This window comes from Athene cunicularia, assembly GCF_003259725.1.
Source record: "Athene cunicularia isolate RWA chromosome 9 unlocalized genomic scaffold, athCun1 chr9_part1, whole genome shotgun sequence".
Lineage (NCBI taxonomy): Eukaryota > Metazoa > Chordata > Aves > Strigiformes > Strigidae > Athene > Athene cunicularia.
Genome location: NW_020799110.1, coordinates 22,903,729 through 22,922,454, shown reverse-complemented (window position 1 = coordinate 22,922,454; position 18,726 = coordinate 22,903,729). Strand labels below are relative to the sequence as shown.

Genomic DNA, 18,726 nt, shown 5'->3' with positions numbered 1-18,726 from the left:
CCCCCAGGCTATTGTTACACGTATTCTCAGTATAACAAAAGAGTTTTGTCTAAAAAGGCTGTATCTGAGTCATGTCTTTGCATGTGAAACAGCTGTACACCTAGGGCACATTCTTGGTCACTTGAAAATGTGTCATTTGCAGCATTTTGGGTTTACATAATTTTAGCCCTGTGTCACTACAGTGATCAGAAGAAAGGAACAAACACGTAAATTATCCGCAGACATCACAGAACTGTGGCAGCAGACCTGGACAGAGGGAGAAAGAAAATGCAAATGGAAATGCCACATGAAGGATGTTTGACTTAAAGTAGAAAAAGCTTGTCTGAAAAAAATTCAAGTTAGTAAATCTAAAGGACAGTGATCCAGAATGCAGCTGAATACTGGGCAGGAGATGCTTAGAAATCATTATTACAGAACTTAAATGCTCATAGAAACTTGCTAGCGTCTGATACTATGATACAATGGCAACAGATACGAACCAAACCAGCTTTGGGTAGTTACTGCACAGGAACATTTTGTGGCGAATACAGAATAACATGGGAATTCTCATGAGTATTTATTTTCTTAAAAAAAAAAAAAAAAAAAAAAATTATATTCAAAACTGTGTGAGCGATGACAGAGAGAATAATGGTCACTCCACACAGCATGGTCATTCCTTTGTCAGCATGCTGCCTACTGTCATCCAAATAAAAGGCTTTAGAACATCCTGTGTACAAAAAATAGCATGACAGTCTCCTAAGTAGTCATCAGAGGAAAGCCGGTTTGGATTATAACATTCAAAAAATAGCTTATCTGGAATTAACAAAACTTTCATCTCCCATTTTAAGTCCCTCTTTCACCTATACTAGAAAAAAAAATCCCTGTTGCCTAAGGTAGTAGGTTGTTACCATTTGGGGGCCAGAATCCCTCATTAGTCACTGAAATTTAAGCGGTGCTAATAAGCAAGAGAATAATTTTGGCATGACTATTTCAAGCCATGTGTTTAGAAAAAAATTATAAGAATCGGGATTAACTGTCAAAGTCTGTATCCAATCTCCTAAAAAGGAAATACTAAGAGATTCCTGAGGAATTCTGTATGTTAAAAGTATGTTTACTAAGTCCATACCTATTTCATGCACTAGGTTAAAGTACTACAACACATATAAACGATACGATAGAGAAGATCTGGTATGCGGATAGCATGATCCTGTAACAGTCTCAGCTGACAAATAAAAGCTGGCCTGCTGGACCAGACCTTCTCCATCTCGCAGATGTTAGACCAATCTGTGAAATCAAAGCTGGCCACTGCCATTCGGGCCTCTCTGGGTGCACCCATAAATTGCTAATGGCATGGTGAAAAACTCTGTGTGACACACCAGCTCAATTTTGTAAGCATAACATTCCCTCAAAGGTGTTGTGACAGTACGTTGGTCTCTTTTCCTGCGCTTGCACCAGCGTGTGTGTCTATAATAAGCTTCTCTTTGTTTCTCACACTGACTCCGGTGAAGGGGGAGGCAGCAGCAAATAATGGACCGAGTGACTGCAAATGCAGATGTCAGACAAAACGGATGCTGAATTTGGCTAATGAAGCTACAGCCTGCAGCAAGAACAAGCAGCTTTTAACAGTGCCTTGCTAAACCAAGTTATTTAATATGTGTAAAATTCGGTGGAAAAGTTCCCCAAGAACATATACCCTATGTACAGGAGCCAGAGAGGCAAACCACTCATGTACAGCAGTGCTTCAAATAGCCAGCAGCACTGATACCCAAATATTCATCATCCTGGCACTTCACTGTTCTGTTCCCCGTACGGAATTTGGTGTCTGAGGCCTCTCATTTTAAAATTTTAAGCCTAACTTAAATGGCATAAAGCCACTTGAAACAGAGGGCCTCTTCCTCAACCTCCCTGGCCTGCCCCGGCCGCTGTAACACACCAGCAGTAACAGCGTGTCAGCTGATTCACCCGTCAGGGCAGACAGGGCCATGTTGTGAATGAGTGGGCTCAGCTCCTTCCCCTTTTCCACCCTCAGGCAAGCTGCGTGAGCTGGCGTGCAGGAGCAGGTTCAAGCTGGAGAGAGGCCTTAGCCCACAGAAGCGCTCCTGGAGCACCATCTTTGCTTATGATCCCACACACCACGACTGCTTCTCTCCATCTCCCTAAATCTGGGCTGTGGACTGGGGAAACTGAAGGAGAGTCCCTCTCTACTGAGGCTGCAAGTGTGCCAGTAAGAGCTGGGAGCTGAACCCTCCTACCCTACCCTGTAAATCCACACCTAGAAGGCACATCGTCATATTGCTTCCAAATCACAGAAACTCCATGATCTGGAGCTCTTAGGCAGATACTTTTAAATGGTGGCATTCTTGATCAATTAATACCAATTCTATTGTAATAAAGCAGCAATTTTTAGTATCACTCATCTGTAGAGAAAGTGGTTGAAAGTACTTAGTTGTCACTAATTCTATACTATAGCAAAAGTATATGTAGTTGCTTATTTTCTGCATTGGCTCACAGCAAACAGAGGTTTCTGGGTATGACTGCACCTTTACAAGACAGCTCGTTCATGAGGTGTGTGAACATCCAGTATCAGCCAGTGAAGATCAAACAAATTGCTCAGAATTAGGAAGACTAAGGTCTTTACAAAGATCAACAGCATCCTGAAGTGGCCATCTGACTCTGTTGCTACACACTCTTTTTATATATCAGTATCTCTACATTTTTTTTTTTATTTTTCCAGTTTCCTAACATAGATTTTGCAAAAATAGTTCCATTCATCAATACAAAATAACTTCTTTCATCAAAAGCGTCTTGAATAGCTAGTGCCTAATAGAACCAGGACTTCTGTCCACATGTAACCTCACACACCACCCAGGCAAGTCTCCCACCAGCTATTATCTCCTCTGCCCACTTTATGAGTCTGACCTCATAGCCACTATTAACATATTTTTGTAATAAAGAGCAGCACTGGATTGTTAGAATTGCCAGTTTTTAGATGAGGCACTGAGTTCCCTTGTGTTATTTCTGCTGACTTTTCTAATCAAATATAAAGATCCCATGACACATTTTGACAAAAAGTAGGGCACAGCCGGCTTATTTATTCTTTTACTAAAAATAGGCTTCAATGTCCAGCAGGTTGTAATGTGTTAGGTAGCACTTGAAGTGTAATAGGTGCTGTACCTGCCTCAATAGAGCTACTTTACCAGTTCATCCTTGCAATATGCTAATTATGAAAATCAAACATCAGGCTTCACAGTTACTTTAGTAGTTCCATTTTGCTAAAATGCTTACTAGGATTAGACTGTCCAACAATTGTAAAGGCAATAAAATACCTTCTCATCCTTACAGGAGGATTTTCTGACACCCTTCCAAGCACAGCGCAGCATGTTTTGCATCTCTTGGGTTAATGGTATATTACTATTCTCAGCCAGAGGCAAAGACTAGGAAGAGATTCATTACGGGCACTGGAACACAAATGATTTAAAGAAGCCTGTATCTCTTGCACCTTCTTTACATATTTATTTTCTAGCTGGCCTTTTTCTTAAGGCTATTCTGATAACAGAATGGATGTAACAACTGTGAAAATGAATAACGATCATGAACACTACTGAGTCTATTACACTTTTTAATGACTATGGATATGAAATACACTATATTATTTCTGAATTTGGCCTTGCAGAAGACTTTCAAGTTTGCTTAGAGAAGCTCATTGTCTAGTCACAATGGTGTAGGTCAGGGTTAGCAAGAATTCATTTTGTGTGGAACTGCTGTAAGAGAGAAAAATATAGAGATTATAGCCCCCAAATCACACCGATGTAGTTCCCCTTTGAGTCAAATAAATTTACTGACCTGCAGTACACAGTGAACATCATTTCTAAATTTGGTCACGTGTCATTTGCAAAACCAAATCTTTATCTTGCACTAGTTATATGTCATGTGCAAACCAAAGGAAGAGATAAGCAAATGTGATATATTACTGCTACCATAAAACACAGGTAGTGCATTAACATTTCACTAGCCCATGGAAAGACATGACCACTTCAGTGTCATTGACTATCACACACTACTAGAAAGCTAGTACATCTGTACCTATCTATACCTACATATAAGGGCAAACTGAAAAATTTCATGTGAAATTTTAAAAATCAGCACAAGAAAAATAACATATACTACATGCAACATCGTTCCTCTAAAAATATCAATTCTTAGCTACAAATGGACTATTATTTTTAAACGCTATTTATAATCTCAGATTTTAGTTTATTCCCTCTGGTGAATGTGTTACAATTTTAATACTACTTATGAGTTTCTATTTTTAAAAGCACTATCAAAAGTACATATATCTAGCAGATAGGCGTTCAAAAGGCTTTTAAAGATTTTTTTATTAAGGGTGTTTCAAGTGTCTAGAAACCTCCTAATAATTTGTGAGCATCAAATAGTATCAATGTTTCTTTTGCTATAAAACTGTTCATCTACACTAAGATTGGTGCAGAGTCACTAAGACACACTGAAATCAGTGAGAACCAAGAACATTCAGTGCTCTGCTGGAACAAATAGAAACACTTTCATCTCACAGTTCTATTAATTCAACTTCCTATGATCAGGAACCATGAGTTCCACCCTCAGGAAAAACAGCACTCTTGACAGATCTTCAGAACAGCACCCACAAAGTGTTATTAGTGGGCACTGGACAACCAATGCAGGACAGGTTCTGGGAATACTTCTAAAATGCCAGTACATCTTCTGACTCAAAATTCTGTACAACCTTTTGTTCCTAGATAATCTGGTCATTCTGAATCAGGAAGACTCATGTTATTTCTAGGAATTACATTTTAGACAGTTTCTTCGAGCTACATATGCATCATCGTCATTTTTAGTCCTCAATAGCTAACATTACTAAGTCTAGATAGATGCCGTTAAGAAAAAAATGTTGCAGCATAGGAGGAAAAGTATATTATTATTATTACTTTCAAAACTGACAAATTAAGCCTGCCATACTATTTTGGAAAATCCAGGCTTTGTGCTAAATCGCTTTTTACTACAATGTTTCCAGGTATTGATTAACCAAATAAAAAAAAGTGTGTGTTTCACCCACTCTGTCTGGCAATCTATCACAGCAAGTCTGAAAGCTCCGTTTATATGACTCACACGCCTTTAGATTAAACAACTATGCAAATGATGCCAAGTCTCTATTTATCACAGCTTTGTCAGCGAAACAAATCATTCAGCAGGTGAATCATGAAATTACTGTCTGTGTGGATGCTAAGTAAACACAGAGGGAACAGAGATGCCAGCTTAACTTCACACTTCCCAGTCTATTTCTCCTTCCCATCTCCTTTGCTCTACCACTGTGACATTGCTCATATGAGCAGATGAACTCTTCTTGCCTTTTTCTCAACGCACAGCCCATTTGGCTGCAATTCAGAAAGTCCTTTAGACACATCAGGAAAACTGAAGCACATGCTTAAGTGGTTTACTCAGGAGAGAGCACTTGCTGCATACACCTCTGAGAGGGGAAGTGGGCTTCCATTTCCAATACGAGAAGTACATTCATTTAAACGGCTCCACCATTTAAGTGTGCAGCTCTCCTGCTTGGAGGGGGCTCACAGGGGGCTTTTGTGGCAATTTTGCTCTATAGTGAAGAAAATCTGATAGGATGTCACTGCTCAGAGAGGGCTAGCCATCTGGACAAGGTTAGGTCACCTTTGCAAGAGAACACATTCCAGCAGTTCATAAAAATCTGGCTGGAGAGCATTTTTTTTATTTCTGGAATGTACCTCATTGCCAAAGAAGGTAGCTTATGCTCAGAAAAATATTCCAAGGGGAGCAAACAAATTCTTCTGCAAAGCCATTCCTCCCTGCTCCACCCTGGCTGACATTACACAAGTTGAATAATGCATGTCAAGGTATTAAGTAACATGTAAACATTTCCAGTAAATGTTTCGGCTGCAAGCCTTGGCTAACTGGTATTGCTTTCCTCTGTGATAATGGAAAAAATAACTTCCTCAGTTCTTCTGCACCTAAAGCTTAATATTAATAAAGCATTTCCTACCAATCACTGACTGGAACTGTCCTCCTCCCCTATCTCCCAATATAGATTTTAAACTCCTTGAAAACTTACCTACTGAAGTCTTACTCAGAGATGTCCTTTGAAAGTCTCTGCTCAGCCTTATAGCCTATGCAATTGGGCAACTTCATGTCCCAAAAATATTACAGTTCTGGTAATACTTTGAAGGACAAATGACAAATTCCAACTGGAATCAAGTTGGGTTCTTCTCATACCACCAAGGATGTTTTATATTAACCCCTTCCCATCATGCACTGCCCAACAATATTCTCCCTCCAGCTTTGAAGATTGTGTATTTTCACATATTTTTTCCCAAGGGTGCGAGAGCACAGGGTTGGGAAGCCACAGCCCTTTTCAATGTGGTAGAGGAAATCCCCTTGGAATTTAGTATTGCTTTAGGCATGCACACTGTTTGCATATGCCAGTAATTCCTTTTCCTTTACTGTCTCTGACAATCCACAACAGGGGCAAATGCAGTTCTGAGCCAACTAACCAAATGAGGATGTTCTTAAAAGCTAAAACATCACTGGGATGAAGATAGGCTCTCAAGTCACCTCTGTGAGACTGGAACCATTAGTCCCAAAGGAGAACCACCCAAGGAAACTTCTGGGATTTTCCACTGGAATTTGTACTTTCCCAAAGGATTTTGTGTAGGAGAGACTGACCTAGGGTCAAGTATCTGAGGAACTCCCAGGAAACAATACCAAGTTCCACTCTGAAAAGTGCTTGGGCAAAAACTTTGAACAGGAAGGTAAAGTCATGCATTTTTTATAATTTTTTCCAAGTATAAGTGATTTCTTTTAATGTCTGTCAGTTGCACAGTGCTGAGAGTTGTGGGATGAGCTGGATTGTTCTTTGTGTAAGTGAACTGTTTTCCTGGCAATCAAACTTGCAGCCTGGCTGAGGACATGGCACCAGTAGTGCTAAACACTACTTACAACCAAGGGTCTCACTGATCCTGAAAAATCTTTCTCAGTACACAGATGCTTGAAAATGAAAAAGGTCAACTGATCTTCCAAGCTGAAAGCATGGCAAACTAACACTAGGTTTTAGTCTGTTTTCTGAATGACGTATATGGAGTCTTCTGGCATAACAAGACATAAGAACATCCAAAGAACAGGAAATCACTTTGATGTTCACTGATCAATTGGCTCCAATACAACTCTTTGGAAGACTGTCTGAAAGTGAAATTAGTTTCCCTGGGCTTCATTACTGAGTTGCAACAAGACTGCTCTGAGACAAACTGCAAATAGTAGGAAATGTGCTCCTGTTTGGGCAATATATGGAAAGCAGAAATACCATGGAACCAGCTCTTCCAAGCCCTCTCCCTCTGCTTACTGCAGCAGCCTTTTTAGCCTTATCTCCCACATCTGGATGAGAAGTAATGGGCTGTCGGTACTGAATATCACAGCTCCCAATCCCAAGGCCACCAGCTCTTAGTAGGCTTCCCACCTCTGTATGATAACTGCAGCACCAGTATCGGTGACTGTTCAAAGAAAATAAAGTATAGGGAAACTGAAGTTATGGCCACCATGGCAAAATCAGATCACAATAACGTGAAAACTATTGTGCACACCTTAGTAACTGATGTGGGCCTATTTTTACATCTGGGCTAATCAGAACAAGCACAAAGCAAAAACCATGCCAGAACGAGCTCATCCTGTTCAAAAAAATTGTTTCCAGCAATGAGTTAATGATTGCATTACAGCTATCACAATAATGCCAGTGCTCAGTTTTAAAGAAAGGTTTTTGAATGCCACTTCCCTGGTGCTTTTAGTTCCCCCACAGAAAACGAACTGTTGGAAGGACCAAGCCACCCACAAATACCTGTGAAAAAAGCTTTGGCTAGCCACTGCTGCTTTCCTAAGAAAGCATAACTCACTGCATTCTTAATTCTTCTTTATTTATTTATGTGAAAAGCTGTTTATTTTTCAGTCAGGTCACCGAGGGCACCAAAGCTCAGGTAGAAACTCCCTATACAGGGAAAAATGCGATGACAGCAGAAGAAATGCATTTGCACTCTCCTTTTTCCCCTCCACGCCCTGACCACCGTCTGCAAACAAGAAGCGTGTCCCCCAGCGCCAGCAGGAGAGTCTCTGCAGGGCCGTGGGAAGGGGCAGGTGTCTGCCACAGCCTCCGCCGCACCAGCAGCGCGTGGGATAAAGCTGGACACGGTACCACAGACAGAGCGAAGAGGGGCTTTTCCTGAGGGGGCTCACTGGTGTGCACACTGCACACGTGTAGATAGATGTATATAATCCATACCTCCCTGCAGCTTCACAGCAATTTGGCCTTCTAACTTTTAATACCTGTGAGAAATGACAGACCTCAGCCTGACACCCACCACAGTCTTGTTGCTACAAAGCAGTGTCTGAGAGCACTGCTGCCCCGCGCAGCAGCACAGCTGCCTAGCCCTCTGCACAAGTCCTGTATACCACATCCCACCAGGGAGCTGGGAGCAAACTCATTATCCAGCAGATAACGACGACTACGGAAGGCCAAGACTGGATGGTAATGAGCACCCATACACATCTGGCATATGGAAATGTTCACATACCTGTCTACCCATAGATCTGTATCCTTACTGTAGTATGCTAACTCACAGAGCTGCGAGCAGAGGACTTTGGCAAGCCTATTTCAGCTGCAGTGATCCATATCTTAAACTACAGTGAGCTGCTAAAGCAAAGCAGTGATGTAATGCCATGAAACAAGAGCAGACTGCCTTAACTATCCCATGCGAATCCGACAGCATTTCCAATGCCACCACACAAACGGTGGAAACACAGAATCATTTAAACTGAAACTTGAAACACATCTTACTGCTTCATTAAGCTATATGTAAAATTTCTGTTGCCAAGTACAACTTTCAGCTGACTTTCAGTCAATCAGTTACAGTGTGGACTAGAGGGGTATTTCACAACAGCAAAAAGTATCAAGTATCAGCTCTCATGCACCTTAAAAATGCCATCTCTGTTCTCAAGCACCATTAACAACAAATGAATCTAATACCTAGAATACAGAAAAAGAAAGCTTCTCCACATCACAGTGAAAAAAAAAAAAAGACTCTGAAATACCACCTGTAAACTTAAAAACCATGTTATGCCAATTTCTTCATAGAACATATCCAAAATAACCTCTTAAAACACTATAACATTAGTGCCTTGCTTTAATAATTTAACTTTAAAAGGTATACTTAACCTTTAATTCTTTAATGCTAAATTCATTTTTCAAAAAGTCTCAAGTATTAGAAAGTCATGTACCTCATCTCTTCTATTCTTAGTCACATCTCAAACTATCATTTTTCACAAATACACATTAAAAAGAAATACACATAGATGGGTAAAATGAAGTCCTGTTACAGGATGTCAGGTTTTCTATGAAAAAATATGCCATTACATTTTGGAACTTAATCATTTTATGCAAACCTAAGAATTGATGATACTCAACTAAATGATCATTTACCATACACATAACTTGAAAAACTGAACATGATTTTCTGTTGTTTTCTCTCCTTCCCCCATGACGACAGCTGAGGGAATAGACATGCAGATCTATAGTGGCTTGGCAATGTGAACTCTATTAAAAAACTGATTATTTGAAATTGTTAAAGATTACGGGATAACCTCCCTTGAAAGATGAAAAAATATGAACAGACCCTAATTAGTATCTGATAAAGAAGTGAGGCTGTTGCACTGTGTAAACCCTGAATTAGAATAATAATGTAGAGAGACCCAACAAAAGCTGCTTTGTGTTTCTCATTACAGCCGGTGACAACAACTCCGGGGGCCTGCCCCTTCCAGCACTGTAAGCATGCTGAATACTGTAACACCGTAATGTTTTTCCATGCCCTGCTAAGATATACCCGAGAGGTGCCTTTGTACTGTAGTTTAAAAGGACAAACCACTGTCCCATGCTACACATCTTGCCTGAAACAAAGTATTTTGAAATAAATCCTTCTAGGCAAACTCTGAATAAATTGCATCCTCAGTAAAATAACTCTTAACCTAACATTCAAGCACACATATTCAGAGAGCACATGCAAGTTTTACTGCATACTGGATGCTCATGTGGCTGCAGACTATCAAGCCTCAGCTATCACAACGTTGCTCCCCGCAGTCGCAGCACTGAGTTCTCTCTCCTACCTGCATTTCCTACTGACGGGAATACACTGTTGCAGCCAATACATGACCCACTCAGTAGCGAGTAACTAATCTGCATGTTAGCAAAGTGCTTTGCACTTAGCAAATGATGGCACACAGACACATCAGTATTACATTTAAGGCTACTAAAGTCAGAAGACTGCAAATGAATGCCTGTATGGCAAGTTTATTGGCAGTTCTACATTACTGCAGTTGCTTCATTCAAGTTCCTTGATAGATACTGAGATACTATTTAATCAGCAATCTGCCTTTTTAATGCACAGAAAAATCACAATTTGTTTCACACTCTGGGTCTGTAGTGATCAATTCCACATACCCACACATGTAACCTTACACACATGAGCAGTCCTGCTGAGTTCAACCATCTTTCCAAACCGCTCTGTGCTCAGTGCATGTCAGGTTCTGTACATTTTGCCCTTTTCCAATTCATCCCATCTGTTTATAGCCTTTCCATCCAGTAGACTATAATTTTCCAAGGTTTCAAATTCACCTTTTTCCTTTCAGTTTTTCCTATCTGATGTACATTGTAATGATATTAAGGGGAAATTTATTAAAGAGCTATCTTAAATCAATTTATTTCCACAGTTTTTCTCCAAACTGGCTGGATGAGTGTGACCTTTTCAAAGGTATTTGGCAGAGGCCTGTCATTTGTCAAGTTATTTTTCCAATTTTTGTCAGTGTGAATTTTAAAATCAGTATCAAATGATTTTTCTTACATCAGATCAAAAAAATGCTTTCTAGCTAAGCTGACATCTTTTAGTCTAACTCCTTAAAACTGCATAAGACAAATAAAGTACATGCTGGAAAAAAAACACAAAAGTCTAGTTTGTGGCCAAAATTCCACCTAAACATAGGGCAGGAGGGGGAGAAAAATTACATGCCTTGAACAGTATTTCCCAAGTGTTTGTTAAGAATTGTTTTCTTTCTTAATCTCAAATGAACAGTAGTCTCAACAACGCTAGATCTGAGTTTGATGAGATCTGCTGAAAATATAATGGGACAACATCTCATTCTGCCCCCATGCCATCCCAAATAAGTTATGTGTCCATGGCACATGCAGACCAAGTTGCTTGTTTCTTATAGATTTTATTAATCACCGATTGGTGTGTTGGCACTGGATGCTAGGGTGGAATCAGGAGACCAGTTCAAATATCTTCTTACAGTTACTGCTAAAATTGTAACTACTTTAAAGGATTGAATATGACAGGTCAGAGAAGTGAACAAAGAGTTTATTCATGGAAAGTCTTACTAGCCTTCAAAGCAAGTCATATGAGAGATATATGAATACATATAGTTTATAGCTTCAATTAGAAACAAGATTAAAATTCTCAATGTCCCTCATGAACTCATTCCCTTCTCTCCACATCCTCATATTCATTTTAGAAGATACATTGTCCCTGTTGTGTTTTTTTCTCCTCTTATCCCTTGTCTCTCCACTCTTCCCATCCTACTGCATCTTGACTTCATGGTCACTTGTAACCACATGTTGGATTCAGAGATACAACACACCAAGTTCTGGCATTTTGGAAATCTGGTGATTCCCGGCTATGAAAAGACCTTCCCATCTTGCCTCCCTGAAACAGGCCATTAATAAAAATCACAGGAGGAAAAAACAAACAGCAAAGCATAAGACTGCTTACAATTATGGTGTTATCTCTCCTGAGTTTTCCCAGTTTAAGATAAAGTGATCAAAGTACACTGGCAGAAGCCAGTAACAGATGTAGCTTAAGCTGTCTAGGATTATTTTTGATATTTTAGTTCTAAGAAGTATGCAGAAACTGTAACTAAACAGCTGTGCCAGAAATCCCAAGGGGCAGGGCTGCCTTCCTAGGGGACATCTGAACTCCTCAGCCTTGCTGCAGGTTCTGGCTCACTTATTTTATCTTAACGAACCTGCCTATGCCTTCCCAGAACTGCCTCAAAATAACTGTAGTAACAGAATAATGGGACTTATACTTGCTTGTAGTTTAGAGGTGAAAAAAATAAGAACATCCCATGTATGCCATGTGCTTCTGCTACTACACTGTGGTTTCACAAATCCGTAGAGCTTCAGAGAGCAAAAGTACTTTTGGTCTGCAGCCCAAGGGCTGGCTGTCCACAGCACCTCTGCCACCAACCGCTGCCTGAGAAGCCGAGCGACTGTGTGTAGCTCAGGCCAGCAAAGGCATACAACTGAGCTGCAGGCAGAACCATGTGGAAAGAGTCTTCTTTCTGGTTCACTTATCACCATGAGATGTTTCAGAAAACAAGCCCAGCATATGTCCCTGCTGCTTCACTTTCCAGGTGCCTCATCTGTCTACTAGGTCCTGCTTTGGATCAGAAGACTTTGGTGCTGCCTTCTTTATCTGTTATGTCCTCACCCGGCTATGAAAGGCAAACAGTCTTACAGGAACACAGTCACTACCAGCTCTTTCAGTTTCTTCAGACTTTGGTACAGCAAGGCTAACTGTATTGCAGTTCTGACAGAGCATCTCGCAGGGAGAAGGAGGAGCACTGCATCTGTACCCACATGTCAATATTCAAACCAAATGGTACCACGCATTCAATGATACTCCAGCAAAATGAGTAGAAAGCCAGAATCTAGCTCTCCTAAGCAAGCTATGTTCAAATATAGCTCATAACAAGGTAAGAAATAGGCCAGCTCAATGTGGTAGACATGAATGAGGAAAAACTGTCAGAGGCAAAATTCAGTAGGAAAAAGTCCATTTCCTCACCCTCTGACTTTTGGAACTAGATGCGGACAAGCTAAGTGGGTGGGGCAGAAGTGCTAGCCATTCAACCAGCTGAACAGGGCAAGGAGGGTGGAGAAAAAAGGAAAAAAAAAAAAAAAAAAGAGTGAAAACTGTTTCCACATAAATAAATACTTAGTGCCATCCAAACCAGTCACCTATGTTACAAATCACTTTTGTGCACTTGCTGACTTAAAGTTTTGATGTCAACCAGGGCAGTCATCTTCTGAGATGTAGTAAAATATGGATAGCGACTTTTGACTTGGAATGAAGAGGTAATGAGAGCGATAGGCAAACTTCTAGCTGGGTGAAAAACTCTGGCTACAAGGACAACAATCTCTACATGAAGTAAAGAAAGCCACAGCAGCTACTCAGATTTACATCCCTGTAACAGAACAGAAGTGAAACCAGATAGTTAGGTATCTCTAAATGGTACCAACTGCTTTATTGGTAGGTATGAACAAGTTTACAGCCTCAGAAGATTGCAATCTCCCTTGCCATACAGGAAAGGAAAATCGTTTCTTTTAGAGGAACTCAGTTACTCAACTCTAATTAATCTTCTGAAACAGGAAATCCCTGCCAACACAGGTGGAACTATAATACACTGGCTGTGCAGCTGAGGAACATGAAAAATGGGATTTCCGTGTTCCCATCTCACTCACCAAAAACAGAGCGTAAAACATGCAGCTGAAAAATCTGAAAAAAAGCAACCAAGTAAAAACTTGGAAGGAAAACTATAAAAGTCACTTTGGTCATTCATAAGAAAGTTCCCTACATTATTAACTATGGTTTAAGCCCTTCTGAGCTCACTTCTCTCACTTTGAGAGCTTAGTTATAAGGCAATTATCTGAATCTGTATTTTAGGGAAGAAAAGTTGAGAGGACACTTTGGTGATGTCTGATGTCACCTGTACTCCTGAAGGAGCCCTGTAATGTGTACTGACAATACCTGCTTCTCTCAGCCATCTCTTTGTTCTCTATAATCGGTATTTTTAAATACAGTTTAGACTGTTACTAGCTGGACCATGTCACAAAAGAATAATGGCAGGATAGACATTTCTATGCCATTGAAATGTTACTCCAATTAAAAGTCAAGACAAGAAATAGACATTCTTTTTTAATATTTACTTCTCTGCAGCATTTTAATTGTGGAGGCATGGAGAAAAGAGGGATATAAGCAATTATTTACATTACTACACATTTCTGTCTATCTAATTGGAAGGAAAAAGACTTAGGGACATGGGGGATGATGCTTGTCATTACTACTTGGAGGGTATGCCCTGCACTCTGCTCTGAGCACTTAAAGCTGTGTTTAACTTCAGCTTAGTATAAACAATATTTTTCACAACAGCTTATTTCAAGCTCCACAAAGCCATCTGTATCAAAAGAACAACGCAGGGCTGATTTCAGCAGAGAAAAAAAAGTGTCTACATTGAAAACAACTAATACAAATAGCAGCATCAAAGCTTTGTTTAGACTAGGGAAAGTTCAGTAAGTCACTGATAAAAGAACTGTAAGAGTAGAATACTGAAAGGCAAATTTTTATCAGAAAAGCAGTGTTCTAAGGTGACCCTCACTCATCTGATACCCCAAAACAAGCGATTAACTAAAGAGCAGAGTAATTTCCTTTAACTACAGATATACCATCATGACACCCACTCACTAAGGGAAAAATAAAGGTATTTATGATTAATAAAAATAAGCGGAGGGAGAGGTGTGTGCAACTCTTTTTTTCCCTGCTCCCTACAGATATATACAAGTAGCTCTCTGTTTAGACTATTAGAAGGCTAACTTTTCTCACACATACATTTCAGTCAATAGATAGGTATTCACATTATTATGTTACTTTCTCATGAATTTATGTTTTATTGCTCCATTTTCAAAAGCCATTGTACCCATGGGACACTTCAGTAGCCAATATATCATGGTACTGCACAGCAAACGATGCTTGCAAATTACCTGAATGCATGCAATGAAGGCAGTAAAATGAGTAAAATTACATAGCTGGTCTTTCATTTCAACCTAGACAGTAGTTCCAGCAAGAAACTAATACATATTCACCAAAACAAATGTCCATTCAAACCACAAAAGCAATTTAATGCTTACATGTATGCTGACAATACTGTGTTAGAGCTGTGAGTAACCCAGGGGAGGCTGTAGGTATCATAGATAAAGGAGTGCAAGCTGGTCCAAAATGTACATACTCTCTTCAGCAACATTAGGTCCATTCTCAGTCTGGCCTCTGTGATTCAGACTGCTAGACTCAATATTGAAAGTAAATATATAAGAACAATTGAAAACAATTTTCCTCCTGGCCATATTGGTGAGGGAAGGTGTTTAATTTAAAGAGAAGACAAAAATTATCCTGTGATTTAACACACATGTTCTTTCACTTAAGATGGATTGGTAAAACACAGAATTAAATCTAAGGTAACTTTGCAATGTTGAGATAATGCCATGATGTTTTGCTTTCTACGAGATAAAATGAAAGCTCTGGCTTTGGTCGCTACATTAAGTAAGGGGGGAAATTGTATTTTAAATAAAACACTATCCTAAATTCCTGGCAAATTACAAGGTTTAGGTCAGCTCTAAAAGAAATTTGTGTCAGCTGGAAGAGGTCATCCAAGTAAAAGATCAGTAATAATGAAAACCAACCTCTTTAAAAAGTAGAAATAATGCTTGTTGAATTTTTCATCACTTGCAAGACTGGTTATGTTAATAATCCTTCACTTTATGCCAAGTAGACTGAAAATAATTAATAGTTTACAAACAACCTTCCCACAGAAGCTTCAGTGCCAGTGTGGTTTTGACTGATTCCAGTTAATAAAAAAGATAATGCCAAATATTAAGGCCTCAAACTCAAATTTCTTATATCTAAGAAACTTTCATGAAAAATAATAATAAGCCTATGTCTCACAGACTACCTTGTCAGGGGTAACTGAATTCCTGGCTCATAGTGTCACTGGGGAATTATGGTCTCACTGTTCACAACTCTTTATTAAAATCCATTCTGTTAATGAAATGGAGAAGGTGATTTGATGTATGCACACAGGGGTTCCACCACTGAGCTCTGCTGAGCCACCACAAATGCTCAGGAGTCAGAGGGTGAGAACCAGGGTACTGTGATGTCTTAAAAAAAAAAATAAAAAATCAGAGCTTAGCTGATTGTAATACTTAAGGAGTGCTCATTAAATCCTGAAGGCTATCCATCTCACCAGGCAAGCTCTTTCCTCCTCCTGTCTGAAGTAGCTGTGAAACAATGGTCAGTTGGTAACATGTTTCAAGCCAGCAATAAGGAATGTCTGCAAGGACACAGGACTGTGAGAGAGGATGAAGAGGAATAGAAGGAAGTGGAGAATAAAGCAAAAGATGGAAGTGAGGAAGGTCAGAAGGTTGTTTATACATTTACAATATGTCTAAAATAATGTCACACCCCAGAGAGATGCAGGTGGCAAACTGACCTCATTAGAAAACCCACAATGGTTCAGAGACAAGGTTCACTTTTGCCAAGGATCCTGTTTCCAGCACTGCTCATACCCAGATGTTGCAGAGGAAAATTCCCACCCACACTGTTTGCCAGACTTAAATGTGATTCCTGGCAGGACAGGCCAGAAAGGTTTTGCTAAAATTCATCACCAAGTTAGAGAAATATTATGTCATGCAGAAAATAAGATCCACTATTTGGAACATGGCATCCACAGTCATAAAGTTTAGAACGTGCTCATCATTTTTCACTGAAAACAGCACTTAGTAGAGCACACAGCATCCCAGCAGAACTCCCGGGTCCTAAAAACTTCCATATATGCCTCAAAAGCATGGAAAATAAACCTGGTTACTTGCTGCTCTGTTAGCCTAGGAACTAGGCAACTAGTGTACAAACAGTACAAAATCTACCAAGGCATGAAAGGGACTAGTATTACCACATATACCACAAAGGCTTTTGGAGCAAAGTGTAAAGATTTATACAGGCCACCTACTCTTAGGGAAGAAAGTGCCACACCAGGATGACGTGGCAGTCAGCGTTTCACTCATGGATGCTGCCGAGGCAAGAAATGGACAAGATCAACTGCATTCATTTCCCATCCCTCCATTAATATTGGAGTTAGTAGCTGCTTCCCAGGGCTGCTCAAAAAACTTCCTTCATTATGTTTTTCCATTGAAAATTGTGGCTTTCTCCAGGGGAGGGAAAAAAAAAAAAAAAAAGAAGCGCTTTCCACTAAATACACTCACTCTGTCTAGTATTTTATTTCTAAGAACACAAGATCTAGTATCTTTTCTTTTGCAACAAAAACTTGGGTTTGAAGCAGTGCCTCACTGGGACTGTGGTTCGGCCACCGCGGATGCACCCGCCAGAGCACAGTCCTGCGAGGCACTGTGAGATCACCCAACAGAGGGATGATGACACCACTGGGGAGATACAGGGAAGCCTGCCTGCAGTTGAGTCAAAATTGTCAATCAAAAGTATTCAAAACTTTTAAAAAACATACTGCAAGTGTTGGCAAAAGTAATATGCTTTGCTCTAACGTTTTCTGCAAAATAAGATATTTGGTGATCAGGTCTGTTCCTTAGCATTTCTGAGGACCATTTAAGCTGCCACTTCTAAAGACAGAGCCAATTACACCAGGATACAGGAGGCCCCAACAACAGGAGCCATAGTGTGGCCCTGACAGACTCTTGCCATGCTTGGGAGCTGCAAGTAGTTAGCTCTTCCCCCTCCATTTCTTCCTCTCCTCAAGCATCTGGACTCCAGTTCTGTTCACTCTCATTGCCAACAGGGACTGAGCTCACCAGGGGATGTTATGCATCACCCTGACAACGTCAAAGATTAACTCACTGATCTTTGTGTTTAAAGTACAAAAGCTATTATATCGCATTCAAACGTTTAATATAGATTCTTATCCGAGGGCAACGGATAGCCCATAGTGTCTCAGCAGTTGCCTGAGCTTTCTTACAGGACGTATGGCTGCAAGAAGTAACCCCGAGTGTGCGTACGCAATCAAGGCCGCCGCTCTTACAGCCACCTCCCAGCCCGCTCATGCTTTAACAGGTCATTAACTCAAGTAACCTCCCACATGTTACAACTGCCAGTAAAACACAATAGCCCGAAACTGAAAATACCTCTGCTCTACCAAGAATCCAATCGGAAGGACAAACTCACTGATAGTTCTGAGACCAGCTCATACGATGAGACACTGATTGTCTCAGTGCTCCAAGTGAGCAGCTTAATTGGAACAGAAAAACAGGGTGATTAATGACAGCTAAGAAAAACACCTTGTTACAGAAGCCAGGCAACATTAATGCTTTACATCATTAAAAAAATTAGAGGTTACCGTTCAGGACAGCACACGTGGAAAACATTTAAGGAAAAAAAGATGAAATGTTGTTTAATTGGTGAATTCTTCCCGTTAACACCCTGAGCGGTCTGACCCACGCTGGCAGGCAGGAGGTGTTGGCCTCAGCCGCGCTGCCAGCCACACTTCCCCACCGCCGGCCGCGGCCAGACCTGCCCGGGGCTTGGAAGGTTCTCCCGGGGGCCCTGCTCCCATCGCTCTCTGGTAGATGAACCTCTGCAGTCACAGCTCCTTGGTGGGCTTGTCTCTTTTTCCTTTCTCTTTTTCCTGGTTTCTTTTTGCTGCACCAGCATCTGATCTTTTTCAGCCTCAATCCCTCCCCCCGCAAACGGGCAGAGCCCTCCGGGGGGACACTCACCTCCCGGGGAGGCACCACCGCCCGGGGCTGGGAAGCCGCTCAGCAGGCACCCGCCGAGGCGGGACACAGGAGCTCCTCACGAAACGCAG

The 18,726-nt window shown here is 40.7% G+C and overlaps 1 protein-coding gene across 1 annotated transcript in view; it reads right to left on the bottom strand.

Annotated features, from left to right (window-relative positions):
- Positions 1 to 18,718, bottom strand: part of PIK3CB (phosphatidylinositol-4,5-bisphosphate 3-kinase catalytic subunit beta) — a 103,944-nt gene extending 85,226 nt beyond the window's left edge. The window contains exon 1 of the mRNA XM_026855031.1: positions 18,638 to 18,718. The gene's annotated coding sequence lies outside the window, so the exon portion shown is untranslated. The remainder of the gene's footprint in view (positions 1 to 18,637) is intronic.
- Between the last annotated feature and the right edge of the window lie 8 nt (positions 18,719 to 18,726).